A 7,589-nucleotide genomic window follows, 5' to 3' on the forward strand; every position below is an offset into this window, starting at 1 on the left:
AATTCAACTTTACTTTTAAAATTCCCAATTGAGTTTTGCGCCATTTAGCAGAGAATAAAAGCGGAGTACAAGCTGCGACAGCAGGACCATTTGTACTTGGCAACCGAAACTGGATGAAGGATGAAGAAGGTAAACGCGGTGAATGCTGCTAAGAAGCAAGACACGAATAGAGGAAAGGGCGTCCAGGATGTGTACGAACACGCACAAGTTGGAAATGCAAAAGCAATGAAATGAATAAAGCACGGTAGCGAGCAAAGCAACGGTAAAGAGGGTTCAGAACAACGAACGGTAATGTTAAGAAAATATTACAGTTAATAGGGCGACATTATGGCGCTTTATCACTTCGGAAGTCAACAAAGCGCAAGTTGTGAGACATCTTGTTGCTGTTGAGGTTGTTTTGCCATTTGCGGTTACTTGTGCTTGAACATAGGTAAGTACGCGTATTTCGTACCGCGTTCTTTGTCAAGTGGCCTTAATAGCATTGCCTTGTAGACATACGCCAAGGTAAGTGAGCAAATCTGGATTCAAAAGTTTCTACTTGGTTTGACTTTTTTCATTTATTATTTTTCGTTTTCAAAAAACTCGGTAATCTGCAGAAGATGTTTAAAATGAGTACGCTAATGCGAGCCGGATGCGAGTGGATGGGGATACAGGGTCGCTGATTCTGAACACTAAATCAGAAATATTTGTGGCTTTTAAGTGACAAGGTAAGCATTAGGTAAATTATGCCCCACGGATACGCCATGAAAGAAGCTGCTTAGCTGTATTTAAAAACAAAATTGAGCCATTTAAATGGATTTTGTTGCCAAATCATTGATGTACAAGTGTTTTGATAATAATTTGAGGAGCAAAAAATATATAAATTATATCCATATTGTTGTTGTAATTTCAAATGGAATTTGGTCCTCTCACCATTAGTACGAGTTAAAGACGAGTAAAATATTTGCTGCAAATCTTTGTTATAATAATGTTTCATATAAAATAAGTGTTCGATATTTAGCCGATATGTCAAACAATTGTTTTTTTTTATACCCTGTATGGAGTATATAAAGTTTGTCACGAAGTTTGTAACACCCAAAAGGAAACATCAGAGACCCTATAGTGTATATACATATAAATGATCAGAATGACGAGCTGCCTGTCTGTATATATGGGAAACAGTTCCTCAGCTATTGAGAAATCGATCTGCAATTTTTCACACATTCTTTTCTCCCAAAGAACCTGCTCATTTGTCGGAACCGCCGATATCGGACCACTATAGCATATGTATAGCTGCCATAAAAAGTGAAAAAAAAGATATCTTCACGAAGTTGGATTTTTACTACAATCTATCGCTTCCATTCATTCTGATCGCCCAAAATTAAGATAAAAATGTATACCTTTTTTTCACACTGATCGATTGGCTATCAAAGCAATTGGGAAAGTATCAACGGTTTTTAACGATCTTTGGATAACTTATCCCACATATTGAAGGTATTTGTGCCAGGTTTTATGATCTTGCATTTGAGGATTTCTGAGCAATCACTGCTAATCACCATAAGCTTATCGAGGTTTCAAATTAAATGATATGAAAAAAGAGGACAAACCACACCTCTTAAAATTAAATACACATATGCTGCTTTTTACTGTGACCTTCGGTCAGCAGAAATCCCCCACTGAACCCTCCCCGAGGGTGCCGACTGGTAATAGATACCACAGATTCACGACGCAAGCGGGGACAAGCTGGTAACAGTCCGCTCCTGCCGTAGACGTGAGGAATCTAGCTAAGGTCAGACTTCTTATCTGTGTGTTCGGTGTTCCTCAATAGCACAGCATACAGATAAAGAGCCTTACCATGGTCGGGGGTACTATAGAGGGCTGGATCAAGGTGTCATGCGACCCGTGCCGAGGATCAACCTGGCAGGGGGCCCTTAAATAGCCCAGTCCCAAACGGAGCTTACGGATACCTGGCGCCCTCCGTAATATGATAGCCTTACTTGCGTAGCGGGGGCTATGCGCAAGCGGACACACTTCCCCCCCCCCTCGTGGGACCATCTATGAACCTAAACACAAATACACAAAATCAAAACAAAAAAAAAAATCGGATCTCCACAAAAAAACCGGAGGGGGCTAGTTGCTCCCAAAAAAGAGCAGCGTTTGGAGCAAGCTCGGCAACAAGCATCAAAAGGACAGGAGCGAAGCTTGGTCCAGAAGATAAGGCAAGCACAAGTAAAGGAACAGAAGCTAAAGCTGGCCCCAAGAAAGTGGTAGCGCCGGAGGCAGCCAGACCCAAACCCTGCAGCCAAAACACGGCTGAGAAGCAGGGAATGCGGAGAGACGACGCGCCGCATACCTACTAAGATTAGTGGAGGTGCAACTGCCAACCAAAGAGGAGCTAACCAAGGAGCTCCGGGCATCGATTGACTGCGCGAGGGCAGTCATACCCACCATTTAGCTGGAACCTCCAGTAAAGGCAGCAAAGCGACAGAGGTCAGCTGAAGAGGCTAAGCCGTCAGCCAAACGACCGAAAACAAAGGGCGTGCAGAGGTGACCCGGACCGAAAGCAGATTGTCATTGGCGTTCTGGATGAGGGGACCCCCAAGAAAGAATCCCCAGAGCCCAATGGAAATGGGTGCAGGCTGCGCTGACAATTGTGGCGCTGGAAGTGTTACTTAGCAATCAGATCTGCCACCGCCATGCACAGATGCCGGCTGGTACCAAGGCCAGATTAAAATAATTGTTTGCGTTGACGGTCCCACTATACAAAGCTGCTATAGCCAAGGTAGGGGAGGTATACCCCGGCGCAAAACTGGTAGCAGTAGATAGAAAAAAAATACCATCCAGATCGAGAGCATGGGTATGGATCCCGGCTACACCATTACAGTCGGATCAGATTATGCAGCTCATAAGAGCCTGCAACTCGAGTCTGCCCACGGAGAGGTGGAAGTTCGTCAAAGTAAAAGTGGCGGGGAGATAAACTACGGATTCACGAAAGTGAGAACTACACCGCACAAGTCGGACGCCGATGCTGCAGACCATCTAGCATAGGAGAAAGAGATATGCGAAGTAGAGGAAGATCCTATGGAGTCCTCGAGCGATGTAGAAAGTATAGAGCAAGGTGAGTGTTTTTCTGGGTCTGAGCTTGCTGTTAGACTCTTGAACTTGTATACTGAGAGAGAGCTTTTAAACGACTCTCAGGAAGACGCAGGTACAATATTAGTTAATGCGTCTTCTACAAATTAATCTTCATTACAGCAAACATTACAGCTTTAGCAGCCCTATTTAACAGCGTGGCAATAGAACAGCCTGAGTTTGTCCTCATTCAGGAGCCATGGGTTAATGGAGGGCGTCTTTGCGGACTGGGGACACCGAGCTATAGGCTATTTATGGCTAATTGTCAAGGTAAAATCAGAGCCTGCATAATGGCAAAGAAAAACCTTAATGTTTTTATATTATATATATAATTACAGCAAGAACGACACAGCAACAGTAAGCTGGGAAACAAGCACATGTAGTTGGCTGGTTTCGTGCTATATGCCATACGAGAAAGAGGTGGTGCCACCTCTGATGGTAAAAAAGGTGGTACGGGATAGCGAGGCATCCAAATGCATCGTTATACTTGGATGCGACTCAAACGCGCATCACACAAACTGGGGCAGCACAGATGTCAATGACAGAGGCGAATGTCTCTTTAATTACCTACTAGGCACTAAGTTACTGGTGTGTAATAAGCGAAGTACACCAACGTTTATCACAAGAAACCGACAAGAACTACTGGATATCACGCTTGAGTCGGAAGTACTATTTGACAGGGTAATCCAATGGAAAGTCCTCGAAGAACATTCCTTTTCGGATCATCGATATATTGAATGTATATTAGGCCGAAAGAGGCATTGACTTCAAGAATCATAGGAAAACGAGCTGGCAGGTGCACATGCAAGAACTGGAAAAACATATCCCTATGAATCAACCGTTTCAGCGCAATAGCAAGGAGGATCTAGATATCCTCGTTAATCGACTCACGGAATCGTGCCGGCAAGCATTAGAAGTGGCTTATCCAATAACACGAAGTAGGGGTAGAATTAGGCTCCCCTGGTGGTCTCTAGAACTTAAAAAGCTATAGAAAGAATGCAGAAAGCAGTTCAATTTAGCTAAGCAGTCCCAAGGCGAGTCAGACTGGGATCATTATTACAACCTCCTTAGGTCATACAAAAAGGAAGTTAGAAGAGCAAAAATAAATTCATGGAAATATTTTTGTAATGATATCGAGAACACGGAGGAAGCGTCTCGACTTAGGAAAATAATAGCACAATCGGTGCATAGTATCCGTTATCTTCAAAAGACCAAAGGTGGACGGTATCCAGTGAAGAGTCCCTGGGACTACTAATGGATACCCACTTCCCAGGATGCTCTAAAAGCCATAGTGCTGAATACTTGTATACTCAAGACAGTGGAGCTGAAATGAACTCCACTCTTATAAACATAGTGTCAGGAAGCAACGTACGCTGGGCAATAAATAGTTTTAAGCCCTTCAAGTCGCCGGGACCAAATGGTCTATTCCCGGCTCAATTGCATCAGTCGCAGAATTACATAATGAATTGGCTTAGCTTTAGAGGGAAGTCAAGGTAATAGGTATACATACCAAAGCGAGGTAAAAGCTCGCATACAAGTCCAAAGGACTTCAGGCCAATCAGCCTCTCCTCATTCCTTCTAAAAACGCTGAAAACACTAATAGAATTACATATAAGAAACAAACTGAAACCAGAAAAGTTGGCTGGTTCGCAGCATGCGTATTCTAAAGGAAAATCCACAGAAACAGCACTAAGCTCTGTGGTGGCGGAGATTGAAAAATCTCTGGAAGTTAAAGAATATACTCTATTTGCCTTCTTAGATACAGAAGGAGGCTTCAATAATATCCAGCCTAGGGCCATACTGAGTGCGCTTAAGGATCTGGACATCTCTGAACCTCTCAGAAAATTAGCGTCAACGATGTGCAGATCTGTCCAAAGAGGTACACCTTAAGGAGGCGTGCTATCCACACTTATCTGGATCCTAACAATGAATAAGTTGCTCTTGGATCTAGAAAAGAAGGGGGTACATGCTGTGGCCTATGCTTACGATGTGGCAGTATCGAGGTGGACAGGAATACAGGAATTAGCATCTACACGGATGGATCCAAACTGGATAATCGAGTGTGAGGTGGTGTCTTTTACGCAACTTTAGACACCAAAATCGCCTTCCGTTTACCAGACCACTGCAGTGTCTTCCAGGCGGAGGTCACAGCAATTAAAGAAAGTCTTGTGCTATTGACAAAAAGTGTGCTCACAACAAGGAGCATATATATATATACGGATAGCCAAGCGGCCTTGAAATTACTCAAGTCTCCAATGGTCTCATCCAAACTAGGGAAAGAATGTCTTGACCTATTAAAGGGTCCGACATCCTACTTCACAATAAACCTGCAATGGGTCCCAGGACATAGTGATATCCCTGGTAACTGCGAAGCAGATGAGCTAGCCAGAACAGGTACCACTTTGCAACTAACCCCTGAAAAATAGGGTATTTTTATGCCTCTGGCAACTTGCAAACACTTAATCAACGAACATGCTATAAATCTAGCTGAGTCTCGGTGTCGCTCAAACCGACTACTAAAATTCAAAAGGAATGACATAAGAACTCTGATAGGAGTACTAGCAGGTCACTGTCTAATTGGCAGACATGCCGGCAGGCTAAGCGTACCTTACAACGACTATTGTAGAAGCTGTCAGGAGGTAGAATATGAGGAGTCTGTAAAACATCTTCTATGCGAATGTAAAGCTCTATACAGGAAAAGAAGCGCAACTATAGGTCGTGGGTTCCTTGACGACGTATTTGAAGTTGCTAGTATAAAATTATTTGTACTGATGAGCTTCATCAGGAGCACAGGTTAGTTCAGAGAGGAGACGATAGAGTGAGGGAACATTAGTCCCGGTGGTATCACAATGGGCCTCCTATAGGCCTAGGTGCGTCGTTAGACAGCCACTCTACCTACCTACCTACTGTGACATTCTATGTCTAACTTTAGTTTTCTGGTGAAATTACTTGTTAAGTACTTGCATTATACTTTTTTTTGTTCACCCAACGATTGTTTGTATCACTTAAAAATAATCGAAATAGATATAGACATATGTATACATAAATGTTCAGTATGACGAGTTGAAGCGACTATCTGTCCGTCCATCTGTCTGTACAAGCCGTAACTTGAGTAAAAATTGAGATATCCCAATGAAACTTGGTACACGCGTTCCTTGGCAAAAAATTGAAAACAAAATCGGAGGATAACCCCGCCCACTCCCATATAACGGTTTTGTTAATAACTACTAAAAGCACGATAAGCCAATAACTTAACGCGCCAGAGATCCATTTTACACCCAGTATAACACAAAAGGGCCTTCTAGGACCGGGGGTCAAAATTGGTCGATTGGTGTGGCACCGGCCACATTAAAGTGAAATCACATATCACGGGACATGCTCAACCAATTTCAACCAATCTGTGGGTTATACTACTATGACATTCTTATACTGCAGTGCGACAGTGGGCGAAATCGGACCAACCAAGTCCACTTCCTATATAACTAAATTTTGAATTCCATCTGATTCTTTCACGTTTTAGTCCACAAATCAAGCATGAATATATTCGGATAATACTGAGCACAAAAAGTGCCTTTGAGGCATCGGGTCTACAACTCGATCAAATCGGACCATAACTGTTCCAAGCCCCCACATACCAAATATGTAGACCCCAGTGTATATAGCTGACCTTTTGCCGATAATATCGGTTATATATATATATCTTCTATTGTATATATAATTGAAATTCGGGGAAATGTTTTTTTGATACTATGGTAATATACCCTTGTATCAAAAATGTTATAAAGATATAATATAAAGATTTTGAAACTTCCAGTTGACTTTAGACGACATATATCGGCCAATGTGCTAGTTATATTAATGAAATTGAGAGAGCGTGCGAGCTTTTATTTTTATTCATCGTATCTTTGTGCCTAAAATGGATAAAATCGGGCGAAAACTTGATTAGCCCCCATATAACTGATATTCAGGATTTGGAAACATCCGGCTGACTTTACTCCATATATACCATATATGTAATATATAATATATATTGCTTGAAAAGAAGTTCTCAAGTATAGCTGAGCAATGTCAAAAATTAATGCAATCAGCCCTGCCTCTCTGTCCCAATATTTTCCACCTCACTTTAAAACGTTTAGGTTAGTCAAAATGTGTGATATATGGACATGTTCTATTAGAAATTATAAAACATATATTATATTTCATTAGAGAATTGTTTTAATATAATTTTTGTTGGCGGGAAGTACGATATGGTAATGAAACTAAGTGAGTCTATGACCTTCAAAATAAGTTAATATGATACCAAATTTGATTGTAATACATTCACGATTTCGTTGAACAGTGAATGTGAACCTTTTGCTACATTTTTTTAATATTGGTAACACCTGAAGGTATTTAGCAGGTTTTGATCCTTGCAAGTTGCAAGAGTATAAAATGTTCGGTTACACACGAACTTAGCCCTTTCCTAATTGTTTTATTTT

Source organism: Bactrocera oleae, chromosome 2 (assembly GCF_042242935.1).
Source record: "Bactrocera oleae isolate idBacOlea1 chromosome 2, idBacOlea1, whole genome shotgun sequence".
Classification (NCBI taxonomy): Eukaryota; Metazoa; Arthropoda; class Insecta; order Diptera; family Tephritidae; genus Bactrocera; species Bactrocera oleae.